Source organism: Colius striatus, chromosome 1 (assembly GCF_028858725.1).
Source record: "Colius striatus isolate bColStr4 chromosome 1, bColStr4.1.hap1, whole genome shotgun sequence".
Lineage (NCBI taxonomy): Eukaryota > Metazoa > Chordata > Aves > Coliiformes > Coliidae > Colius > Colius striatus.
This window is the reverse complement of record NC_084759.1, coordinates 47,578,848-47,592,634: the sequence shown is the minus strand read 5'-3', so window position 1 is coordinate 47,592,634 and position 13,787 is coordinate 47,578,848.

Genomic DNA, 13,787 nt, shown 5'->3' with positions numbered 1-13,787 from the left:
GCTCAGAGCTGGAGAGAGTTTTGAGCAACTTCTTACATGAGCCATCTTTACAGCCCCTTCCCCCTTACCAGAAAAGGCTGTCATGTTAAACCATGACAAATGTGTACACCTTCTTTTCATTATCATTAGATTAGTTTAGCAGAGAAAAATAGGTGAGCTAAAAGTTTTGTGACTATTTTCTCCATGTACTAAGTATATCACTCTAGTTACAAAAACTCTTCCATTATTTATCAAATGTGTATTGATTTCAAAGTAGGGGTAATTTTCTACCTAAGCTGTTATAATGGCAAATGGATAGTCAGCAGAAACATCGGAGAAGGGTTACATTGTTTTCTAAAATGCTTTCTAAGTAGTAATTAAATTTAATATTTCTTATAATGTCATCTAATTTTAAGGTGGCTAATGTCAGTGACTGCAGTGACCTATTTTAGCTTAGGCTCTACATATTTTATATACAGTGTAGATCTTACAAACCTAAGTAGCTGTGGTGTAACAAGCAATAGCCTTTACCTTAAATAAGATTGAGCTCAGTCATTCTTGCTTCTACTGGGAACTCATGAGAAAGAAACAGAGAGGAAATTAACTAATAAAAGAACCATAAGCAGCAAAAAGATTTTAGCACAACAAAGTCAAGTCTATCTTATCCTCATTGTTGGCTATTTGCTCTAGCACAAGGACATTTAGACTGCTTTGGAATGGATAGTTCCAGAACGGAACCACATTTCCCCCAGAATTTAATTTCTCTTTTTTACCCAAACTATTTTTGCTTTCATAGTCTTAAATTGTGAAGAAAAATGAAGAAGAAAAAAAAAAGCACTGAGCACACTATCCTAAGTGACTCCATCACTTATCTGTCTCTCTCATCTATTAAAGGGACTCACATTTTCCCTGGAAAACTATGACATTAGATAATTTTAATAAGAATCTAAATAATCTGATGTGAAGGCAAGCACTGCCAATTCCTGGTACTATGCACTGTCAGTTTATTAGAAAGTCTACTGTCTTCTGTCAGCTGTAATAAAAATTCTCTTTTCTTGGCTGGAAGATTAGCTGGGTGTATTCATGTCTTCAAGGCTGGATGGAATTAATCCACGGTTACTGAAAAAGCAAGCTGATGTGATTACAAAAATGAAATGAAGTATAGAAAAACTATAGTGGCTGGATGAAGATTTATGAATGGAAAAAAACCCCAAATGTTATGTTTGTCTCTAACAAAGGTGAGAAATAATTAATATTTAGAGAATTGCAAGTCAGTCAGCTGCACCTCTGCCCATGCAAACATTGCAGAGGATAACCTTTTGGAATTTGTTTCCAAAGAAACAGGTTTTGTATGATTTTGCCATTTCTACTGAAAGGCTGTATTTACTTGACACTGCAGGGTCTCAGGATGGATTTGAGCTTCTCAGTCTGAGCTAGTTTTATTTGTTTAGTTGAGATAGCAATTGTGTAGCAGTTAGTGGACTGTGGAGTGTGATCTAACTAGTTCTAGATTAGCTTGATGAATACTGTATTATGTAGTAAAGGTCAAACAAGTCTATATGGTCACTGAATAACAAATATTAGCCTTTTGTGCTTATTTGGCCTCGGGAAACTATTGTGTAAATTTAAATAATAGCTGGCAGTTGAAGACATTAAAACTTCACACAGCAGCCACTGGCTACAGGGTAAATAAGTACTTTTTGTACTAAGAAAACATAAAAATAACCCCAAGCAGAAGCAAGTCAAAGGAGGAAGGGACCCTTGACATCAGTCTCAACTCTACACAGTGAAGAATTCAGGACACTAATGAAGCACCTTAATCTTTCTTTAGCAACAATGAAGCCAATTACACTAGGAAAAAGAGAAATGCTGTAAGGATGACCTTATTGGCAGGAAAAAAAAGAATAAAAATTTTTGGACTCTCTCCAGAAGTTCTCTGTTCCTCTTGAGCTGGGGAGCCCAGAGCTGGACACACTGCTTCAGATGAGGCCTCATCAGGGCAGAATAGAAGGGGAGTAGAACCTCACTTGACCTGCTGGCCACGCTCTTCTTGATGTATCCCAGGATGTCATTGATCTTCTTGGCCTTGAGGGCACATTGCTGGCTCATGTTCAGTTTATTATCAATCAGGACTCCAAGGTCTCTCGCTGCAGAGCTGCTCTGCAGCACTTCAACCCCCAGCCTATACTGGTGCATGGGGTTATTACTCCTCAGATGTAGGACTCTGCCTTTATCCTTGTTGAACCTCATGAGGTTCCTCTCTGCCCAACTCTCAAGCCAGTCGAGATCCTACTGAATGGCAGCACAGACTTTTGGGGAATCAGCCAGTCCTCCCAGTTTGGTGTCATCAGCCAACTTGCTGAGGGTATGCTCTGTCCCCTCATCCAGGTCGGTGATGAAGATATTGAACAAGACTGGCTCCAGAACCGATCCCTGTGGAGCTCCACTGGCCACAGGCCTCCAATTTGATTCAATGCCATTGATCACCACTCTCTGGGCTCTGTCATTCAGCCAGCTCTCAATCCACCTCACTATCTACTCATCCAAGCCACACTGCTTGAGCTTTCTGATGAAGATGTTATGGGAGACAATGTTAAAAGCCTTGCTGAAGTCAAAGTAGATGACATCTGCTTCTCTAACCTTATATAGCCAGTCGGTTATGCCCTAATAGAAGGCTATCAGATTGGCCTAACAGGATTTCCCCTTGGTGAATTCAGTCTCTGTTTCCACCTCTCATAGATGGCTGCTTTCTCCCTGACTTGTCCCAGCAGATCTTTGTTCTTTCATGGACGCTTCCTGCCTCCTTTTCCTCCTTTTCTACATGTGGGGACACGCTGATCCTGGGCTTGGAGAAAGTGATGCGCGAAGATGAACCAGCTCTATTGGACACTTCTAGGATCTTATCCCATCAGATCCCTCCAAGCAAGTCTGAAAAGGCCAAAGTCAGCTTGCCTGAAATCCAGGGTAACAGTTTTGTTTGTTGTCCTACTTCTTCCATATAGGTTCTTGAGCTCCACTGTCTCATGGTCACTGCAGATAAGGTTGCCTCCAACTTTTACATCCACAAGCAGACCCTCATTATTTGCTAGCACAAAGTCCAGCAGCACATCCCTCCTCATTTTTTCCTCAACCACTTGTGACAGGAAGTTGTCATCAACATTCTGTAGGAACCTCCTGGACTGTGTGCATTTGTCTGAGTGGATCTATGATTCTATGATTCATATGATTCATTCTATAACTCTGTGATATACAAAAGAATCTAAAAGTGAATCTACAAGAGTTCTAGGGAGAAAATACCTCTTAAATAAATATGTATCTACTTTTACAATTTTTAAAAGCAATCACAAGTTAAATTTCAGGAGGCTGATTAAATTGAATGAGTCTTGTTTCTGTCCCCTGCAAAGTAAAGAAGAAATAGTCATTGAGTTTCAAGAAATATAACAGCAAGTTAAGAATAAAGCAGACCATGTGATCCTCAAGACCATCAACTGGTAACTACATTGCAGAATGGATAAACTGAGATCGTTGTTGTGAATGCATCGTTTCTGAATGCTTTTCCCAGGATAAGAATCACAGAATAGAAGAATGAGTGGTCCCAGTTAAGAAAATACAGCTATTACAGCCCAGATCACATCATGTGTTAGTCAAGGCAAAAAAAGACCACAATTTTTGTGGACTCCAAGTTCTGAAGTGCAAAGATTAAAAAAAAAAGAGTAATAATAAATACCATCTAGATAGATGTATAGAAATATCTTCTGTTTTTGTCTGAGAACATGCAGCTGGTAAAAATAATTCATTGAAGCAGTAAGAGTATTTTTTCTGTTCATCCACATTCTAAATTGAATAAATTTCTGTTCATTAATAGAAATAAAATAATTCTATTTCATATATAATGACATCTATTTATATAAAGTTTGAATTTTCAAATAATTCAGAAGTATACATATTATTGCAAAAAAATTAAATATATAATGTGCTTGATAAGTTCCTAGCAAAAATCTGCAAACCAAAATGCAAATCTTTGTTTAAATACAAAGTGATGTTTTAAAATCAAAGATGAAGAAAAAAGTAATTTTGTATAATGTCACTAAATGTTGACTGTGAGCAATTCCCTCTCCTTTTTAAACCCAGTACCTTATTTCTTCTACATGGGACACCTTTCATTAAAGTAACTAACACCTTGCAGATAACCTTACTTCCTAGGAAGCCAACAAGTCTAACAGAAGCAAGAAAAGAGCTTTCTGATTCAGGTACACAGAACTTTGTTCTTTTCCATGAATTCAAGAAATTAAGCTTTTACTGTCCCTGGACAGATAAATGGTAAACTGATAGTTTAACAAGGGCGTCAATGATAGCCTTGTTCTAAAACTACAGGGAATGCAGAAAGACCTTAATGATCTTACTTTATTTCTGTTTTGGTTTTTTGTTTATTTTTTTTTCCAGATTAGTTAAATAATCTTATTTTTTACATATGGTCATTTATCTCTTTGGATGGTCATGTTTTGCAGTCAAAGGTATAATTAACTATTGGTAACATCTAAGCTGATTTTTTCCCACTTCACTGTTAACACACAAGGCAGAAAGGGTTCCTTTGTTGCTTGTGTAAAAATAAATACAGAGAATAATCATTGAAATTGCTTTAATTGTAATCAACTCTAACTTTCATCATTGTCATACTCATTCCTGGGAGGGTATTTTTAATATTTCAAATTTGTTATTTAATCTTCAGAAATAAAGGGGTTTTTTTTTGCAAAATAATACTAACACCTGGTAACTGGATGCAATACTTTTAGCAAATATTGCCAGACTACTACTTCATTGCATTACCATAGTTCTTAAAAAATAATCAAAATTAAATTAAAAAACAAAATTAAACTGTTGATTCAGTGAAGTGAATGGTAAAATTTCCAATCATTTCAATAGGCTCAAATGTGAAAACATTCTAAACTGTGCTAAATAGTTGCATAAAAATATGTAGATATATTTCAAAGGCTACGTTATTTAATGAAATATGATTATAACTTAAAATTGTAAAGAGTGTCAGTAAATTCAGATATTTATATCAAGCTCAAAGTCAGTCAAAAGCTTGTCATTTAGATGCAGTGAAAAAGATGTTGAGCCCTGAAAACAAATTCAGCCTTGCTGTTCATGTCAGAGGTCATCTATTTTCAATTTACACATTCACATGCTTATTATTTTTGGATCCACTAAAAATTAAGATGTTAACAGGAATTGATTTTACATGACCTTAACACAGCTCTCTTCTTAGTCTTGTCATGACTGGATAGATTTTGCTGTTTTCGCAGTAGCAGTGTATTACTTCAGATACTTGTTGAAATTCTGCCAAAGACACAGTCAGTATTGGAAACTGATTGTGATAGGAAACATGCAAATGTATAAGAAGTTGTTCTAAAGAGTAAACAATGAAGGAGTAAACAAGGTAAACAATGAAAAGGAAAAGCAGCTATTCTTCAGCAATGTATAAAACAAATTGGAAAGCCAAATATATTACTTATTGCTCTTATAAGCATTTCTAGTGGTATTTTCTTCACTTTATCATGTTATATTTGAACTGAAATGAGTTTCTGATCTTTTATTTGATGAAACTTTTTCCCTAACATTTTCATACCCTAGATTAATCAACAGAAGGGACAAACCCCATGTTTTTCCAAGTGGTTAAAATAGAACACTGTTAACTAAACATGAATTAGGAACTGTCTGAAGGCTAGTCAAGTTTGTACACATTTAAATGAATCTAAAATAGAAGAGTTTAAAATTGAGGAATATACACCAAGAAGTTTATCTTTGGAAGACTAAAGTTTTTAACTTCTACAAAAAGTTAAGTATTTTGTTTTACTTGTTAAAAGTGATGTTTACATTTATAAATAAAAAGGCTTGTAAAAATCAAAAAATATCAATTTACTAAATTTTAGTTCTTGCATGCTGCCAGGAGAGGGTGATGTTGAACTATAAATCTAATGCAATCACTATCTCCACTTTTACATTCAGACTTCACTTGAATCTATATACATTATTTTGCACAAGAAAGATTACAAATCCTTCAGTTTTCACAAATAGTTTAAAAAACATAAAGTCAATGCAAAAGTTTCAAATACAGTCTATGTACATTCTTGGAAGGGCAGCTTTTTCATATAATCAGGCAAATAAGAAAACAGTGTTATTACTGTATTACTTAGCAACCCCTCATACTTTATTTGGTAAAGTGGTAATCTGTTACATGAAATCATGGTCATAGCCACAAGACATCTTTATAATCACCTGACTCTCAAGTCAACTATACTGTTTTTTAAATCCAGGAAATTAATGCAGAGGATCTGCTAGCAGCCTTGTACTGGTTGCTCAGTACTCTCCTTACTAATGAAGAAAGAGATTTTTTTTTTTTTTCTGAATTTACATTCAAATCTCATTGATCTGTTCTTAAAAACCGCTCCTCCATATATTATCTTCATGATGCAGGTTAATGAGTAGAAATACATTACACTAGATGACAAAAGCAAGTTTCATATACTCCAAATATCTTATAATATCATTCACAAAATTAATTATCAGTGTTTTACAGCTTTTTTTTTTAATTATTATTCTTTATTAGGTTAAATTTTACAGAATTGAAGAAGAAAATGATATTAAAATTGCAAATTAGTGCTGGGAAAGATAAGAGTATGTTTAGTGATATCACTTTAGCTAACACTAATAGGTCAATGACTTGTTTATATAACATTAGTTATTAAAAAATCCTAATAAATTGTTGCATTTCTAATAGCTGAGTAAGGAAAATCTTTAGTAGAAATCAAAAGGTGGTTTTACTGTTTTCTTCAGTCTTAGTCGTACTGACCTTCAGCAGTTGACTCTTAATCCATGTAGGAAAAAATGGCACACAACCAGACTACAAGATAACACGTAACCAACACACTCTAATGTACAATCATATGGACATACCTATGTATACAATAGCCTGTATATATGACTGATTTTAATTATCCACATTTCATTGTTTTTCTCATCATCTTTAGGTTCAATTTCAGACATTTGTGGTTATCTACTATGATTTATTTACTGTCTATAATAAATTACTACATTAATATTCAAGCTCTTGAATAGCTGATACTTCCACAATAAAAAAATGACATGCATTTAAACACCAGCTATGAAATGTAATGTGTATTTAGATAAAATGAAAAGGTTAGTATAATGCTGACAATTTCAAAGGAATTTAAAAAAAAGTTAAGTGAAGCTAAAACAGCTAATATAGAAGTTAGAAAACAAATTGTGGCAGCATTGCAGATGGAAAAATATACTGTTTTCCTACTTGCAGAAACATGGACAACAGAGAATGACTGAGCCTAAATGTGTTTTTTTAATAGGCTAGTGAAATGTATTTTAATGAAATACTATCTATTTGAGATTTAAATTAACAATTATTTAAGGAATGCATGTGTTTACCCTGAACTGCTAAGATGAGCAATACCTCGATAATTAGTGTACTGGCATCAGCTCATTGTTTGTCAATGTTTGTCTGTTTTGTGGTTTAGACACATTAAACAATATAATTTTGCCTCATTATTTTAGAATCAATAAGTAAATTGATAATGGAATCCAAATGATCTATTTTAGGCAGAAAAACTGTGATCTTCAAGTTAGAACAAATAGATTTTGTTTGGATTTATGTTAGTTCACATATCACCTAGCAGTTCATCAAAGTGTTCAGAACTTCTAATATGAACTAATATGCCAGTATCTTTGATTATATGTTTGGTAGATTGAAACAAGAAAAATAAAGTAACATTCATGATATATCTTTTTTCTTACAATGTTAACTTTCAAAGTCAAAGTAATTACTTTCAACTGTGTTACCCCAGACCACATATGAATCCAAGATGAGTCATAACTTTACTCTGTATAGTTCATATCTAGTGGTATCTAGCAACAGGACAAGGGGTAGTGGGATAAAGCTAGAACATAAAAAATTCCATTTACCTATAAGAAAAAACTAATTCACTGTGAGGATGATGGAGCACCTGGACAGGCTGCCCAGGAAGGTTGTGGACATGTCTTTAAGACCCTCCTGGACACATTCCTATGTGACCTGACCTAGATGGACCTGCCTCTGCAGGGGGGTTGGACTAGATGATCTCTAAAGGTCCCTTACAACTCCTAACATTCTGTGATTCTGTGATTCATATCTCCACCTCAGTCTTAACAGAAAGTATTTATTATGATGTCTTGAAAGGAGATTAATATTGGGAAGTAATAATTTTACATATTATCCTTTCATTTTCTCTGATGCACATAGCAAGGAAAGAATTGGAGCTAAATATGTTATAAAATTATATCTAGGTATATGTTTGAAAAATGTTTGCTATGTCTTTTAGTATATAAAATTGTAAGACAGACTGCAAAGAAGATTATAGTTTTACATTCTTGTTGATAAAATAAGGAAGGTCTCAAAATATAAAAAGATTCTGGTTGGGGTTTTTTTGCTATGTGGCTTTAAAATAGGCTATTAGTCTGAAGCATAGAGAAGAAAATCATGCTGTAGAAAACTGAAAAATATTTTAGTGTTTGCTGCACTGGTTTATTATGTGTAGTATACTCATGTCAACTATATGCATAGTTTACTTCTGACAGATTCAAAATATCGATTAACAAAAAAATCATTTTTGGCAAACGTATTATCATCATCTAAATAAAAGAGACTCCAAACAGGAAAACTATTTTAAGGACTAAAGACAGACATTTAATTTTCTAATTAAGTCAGATAATATGTAATAAAGGCACTGGCGATGCTGCACTTTGAATACTATGTTCAGTTTTGGAACCCGCAATACAGAAAGACTTAGATGCTGCGAGTGTCTGGAGACAGGCAACAAAGTTGCTGAAGCATAAATCTTATGAGCAGTGGCTTTTTCAGTTTCCCATACTCTATGAGCAAGCAGGCATATAAGAAGACAGGACATCTGATCTGAAATAGCCAAAGAGATAATCCATATCGTAGAATGTCGAGCTCAATATATAAACTGGGGAGAGTTGATGGGGATGGGTGAATCACCAATTGAGAATCAGTCAGTAGGTGCAAGTAATTGTATTGTGCTTCATTTCTCTTTTTTTAGGTTTTACTTCTCTCTCATTACATTTATTGTTATTGTTAATTATCGTTATTATATTATTTTATTTATTTTATTTATTTACCTTTTTTTTAATCAATCCATGAGCTTTACTGGTGTTTTCCAATTCTCCTCATCACTCTGGGAGGGGAAGGAGTAAATGAGCAGCTGTGTGGTAGTTGCTCTCTGTGGTTAAATCACAGCAATTACTAATTTCACTGAGATAGCAACTACCAACTGCAGGTGATTTTGATGAAAAAATCCATCCTTTATGTCGTGAAGCCCAGTCCCTATTACTGCCTCAGTAGCTGCCCTGCATTGAAGCACATGCATTTTCATGGTCTGTGACTCAGTGAAATAGGAAATCTGAGGCTTTGCATAGTTGCCTGTAGATGGTCAATTGTAGTTAGATTTTTAGATAAGTCAGATAAAGATCTAAATATGTTCTTACTGAAGGTTCTAAACAAATATACTTTATCTATAAAATCCCATGTGAAAATTAAGTTAATTTAATTGCAAGGGTTTAAGTGTTCATAAATGATTTTATTGTGTGGGCAAGGTGCATATCAGACAGTGTCTAGGATAATAAATTTTTGCAAGTAGAAATAATGTTAAAGTTCTTGCCTATTGTATCTGTCATTGTCACTGAGGAAAGGTAAGAATGTGCAACAATGTGATCACAGCTGGAGAGATGTTCTCTCTCAATAAAGTCACTCTCCTCTTCTCATCTCCTTCAATAGTAGAAAGAACAGAAAGTTCACTCTTTCTGACCTACTTTTTGCTTTTTTCTCTACTGGAAATATTCACACTCTTGTCCTCATCCTTCACCCCCGAGGACATTAAATTGAATTTTTCTTTCTCCGTCCTAAAGAGGATTTTCTTCCCTCTTACAGAGAGGAAAAGTCTGATTTTGCTGGACTTTCTTTCTAGTCCATGTAAGAAACCCAGATTCACAAGATCTGAACCACAAAGGACATGATAAGGTGCTGTCTGTTACATATGGATAAAAATTTTGACTCTCACTTCAAAGATGAGCTCAAATATTAATTTGATATGCACTGACTGCATAAAAACAAAGTAGGAGTCCACATCTGCCTAAATAAAAATTAATATTACAGAAAGCGATATCAACCTATTGCTATTTTGGACATAAATCAGAACTTAGTCTAATGAGTCTGATATTAGAGCCAAAGGTGTGCCATCAAATTTACAAGCTAGGTTTTTATTATAACATGTTGAACTGACCAAAAAAATAACCTTTAAATGCTTTTCAACACCTATTATGCACCTAATACATACATTTCTAAGAAGAAATATGGCGTTTCTTCTGCAAAAATAGGTTTAGGTACAATTAGGCACTTTCTTCAATAGAATTCCCCTAGGAACTTTTAAAATAATATTTTTGTAATTCAGGAAATTGTATACTTTTTACTCTTGTCTATTGCATTTTGCTTCTACCTAATGTGTTGTTTTCCATAGTGACTAATATGACCCTGACATTTTTTTAGAGTTACTTTCTAAAAAGAAATGGTTATTTGAAAATAGAAGCCAAAAATGAAATCACTGGCAGATGTGGGTATGCGTGTTCTTCCCATTTTGGCAGAAAGGAGGAAGTGGGTTCTAAATCTGGTAGATTTAATTTCTTTAGTGGGCTCTATTTGTGTGGTGATAATAGTGTGAATAGAGATGAGGAGTCTGACTGTGCAGCAGTATGTAAAGCTAGGAAAATATGTTCAAGTAGGTAGCTGCTCATATGAGAGTCTGAGGATTTCAGTGCAGGGATTAACACTAGCCTACTACATACATTATTTTCCTTTTTGTAAATTTTTAAAGAAACAAAAGTTTTCCATATGGACAACAGATCTGTCACACCTTTCCTGAGTTGCGTATGTAGACAGGAATAGTCAGATTTATTATAGCTTGTGTGCTTCCCATTAGAACCCAATTCTCTTGCAGTCTTTATTCTTTCCTACAGGCAACTACAACTGAAAATGGAGATTTACCTTCAGTCTTTTGGGAAACAGAGAAATGTCAGAATAAGGAGAACTTTTGTTCAATTCTACAACTTCCTGAAAAACATGACTATTCAAATATTGTGCAAAAGTGGAACAAGGCCCTTGTAAATTTAGAGGCAGAGTACTTCATTGAACCTCCATGTTGTGCGTTAACCCTGTAGACAGTTAAGCACCACACAGTTGCTTGGTCGCTCGTACTCACAGTAGGAGAGGGGAGAGAATAGAAAGAGTAAAAGTAAAAACCCTCTGGAGTCGAGACACAGATAGTTGAATAAATTAAGTAAAGAGGAAAGAAATAAAACAAAACCAAACAATTTTCTTTTAGAAAGTGCAAAGGTGATCATTCATTACTTCACACAAGTAGACGAATGTCTATCTTGCCTCTGAGCAACATCTTTTCCAAAAACGTCTCTGTTCTTCTTGTTGACTATCATGCTTCAAGACATGTAATATCCCTTCGGTTAGTTTGGGCCAGCTATATTGGTTAAGTCCCTTCCTAGCTTCTTACCCATCCTCAACTCTGACCTGATGGAGCAGAATTGGAAAAAATAGGAAGCCTTTACACTGTAGAAGTGCTGCTCAGCAATAGTCAAAACACTGGTATGACAGCAACACTGTTTAAGTAAAAAATCCAAACTCAGCACCAGATAGACTGATGTGAAGAAAATCAACTCCATCCCAGCCAGATACAGTATATACTGTTAGCTACCAACCTCAGAAAACTATTTAGGATAGGATTTATATCAGCCATTGCAGATGCCTAAATATTATCTATCCAAATCTAAGCTAAACTCTAGATGCTTCACGTCTCTAGATGCTAGAGACTTCCACGGTAACATATTCCAAGATTTAAGGAAGACAAGATAAATTATCCGTGATTTGTCCATGCATTAGAAAAATGACAATAGGTTGATGAACTTCTACTTAACTAATGAACTTTTACACTGAAGATTAGCTCACAGCAATCCTGTTTTAGGAAGTCAGAGTGGTGAAAGGCATGTTTCCATCTGGCACTACCTATGACTTTATAGAACCAAAGTGTGTTCTGAGCAGTATCCCTATATTATGTGTTTGAAACTGGAGTCCAGAAGACAACTAGGTGCCTCTGGAAAGGGTTTGCATTATTGGGAAGAAGAAAAAATTGTTTTCAAAGTAGAGCTTAAATATTAATTCATTAGTGCATTAGACTTTTATTTGGTCTGGGAATTGTGCTAAGTATGTATGTAGTATCTTCAAGATAAATTAATTGAATACTATGTCTATTTACAATCTAGTGATATTCCAAACTGAACTGACTACTTATTGCAGAGTTTACTCTTCAGGTGATTTGCCAAGTTGTCTGATATAATCTGTGTTATCTGGACTTCTGTCGACCAGTAATAGCATATAATACAGAATTAAGGAAGGCACAAGCATGCATTATCATGAAAAGGCTTAGGCATAGTCAGCATGTAACAACTCATCTGTGTTTAACAGGAGAGTAATGTTAAATATCCATGTATTATTCATAGACAAAAGGAAAACACGTTGTTTTACACAGTAGTTTCAAAATTTCATATTTTCCTATTCAAACTCATTGAAAAAGACTAAGAACAGTAATTTTTTAAAACTGAGAAAATAAATGTAAGCATACTTAAATGATGTAATAGCCTTTGTTTTGCTTATTAATTACTGCACACACAGTGATTATTTCTCCTTTTCCCTTTCTTTTAAAATATTCATAACACATTCACACATTTACATCTTTGTATGCTAGTGAAATATCTTTAAATTATTGACAGGTGAATCTAAGGTTAGCAGTTCATCTGGAACTGTGAACATTTTAGGTTGTCATTTGAAAAACAACACCATAAGAACATTACAAAGTTGTACAGCACATGCATATGTGTATTTCTTTAATATCCAACTTTGAAACAGAAGACCAAGTGATTTTGCTTATAAAAAAAAATGATATAGAGGATAGAAATCATCAATGACTTATTTCAAAAGCTTTACACAATTCTCGCATCTTTGGGTTACACCAACTATTGGTATTAAGTAATGTTTTTTCAAATGTCTTATGTGCATTGGTCTTTCAGCTACTGTCAGACATGAAAGACAGAAAATCTGACTATACATCAATTGAAATATTTGTAGAAGTACTTGTCTAAATATTATGCTGTGAAAAAAAAAAGTCAATAGGCCACAACTAGAGTGTATACACTTACAATGCCTTTTTAAATTTAAATTTTATTTTAATATATCTTGAATAATATCAAATGGAAGTCCACTGTAATCAGAAAATAAGTCAAAGCCCAAAGACATCAAGGGGAATTATGTTGAAGTTCATATTGGGCTTTCCCTTCCCCATGGACAAAAGGTACTTTATCTCATATGGCTTTAAAAAAGTTTCAAGTTACTATTTGGTAGTGGAGAGGATCATTTTGCTCTAAACTTACAGTAATGTAAGATCAATGGACAATAGTTTTTCTGGGACTAAGAAAAGGGAATACAGGTAGATTAGTGGAGAGGTTTTCAGGCTGCTAGCATGCTGTACAATGCCAAATCATGACTCAATATATATTTTTTTTGGTTCGTGAGTCGTTAGCAGAGTACATTTTAAAAAAGTTGTCATAACTGAAGACCACAAGCATTTAGGTGACTTCTGTTCTCTACAGAGCAGTCACCTCTA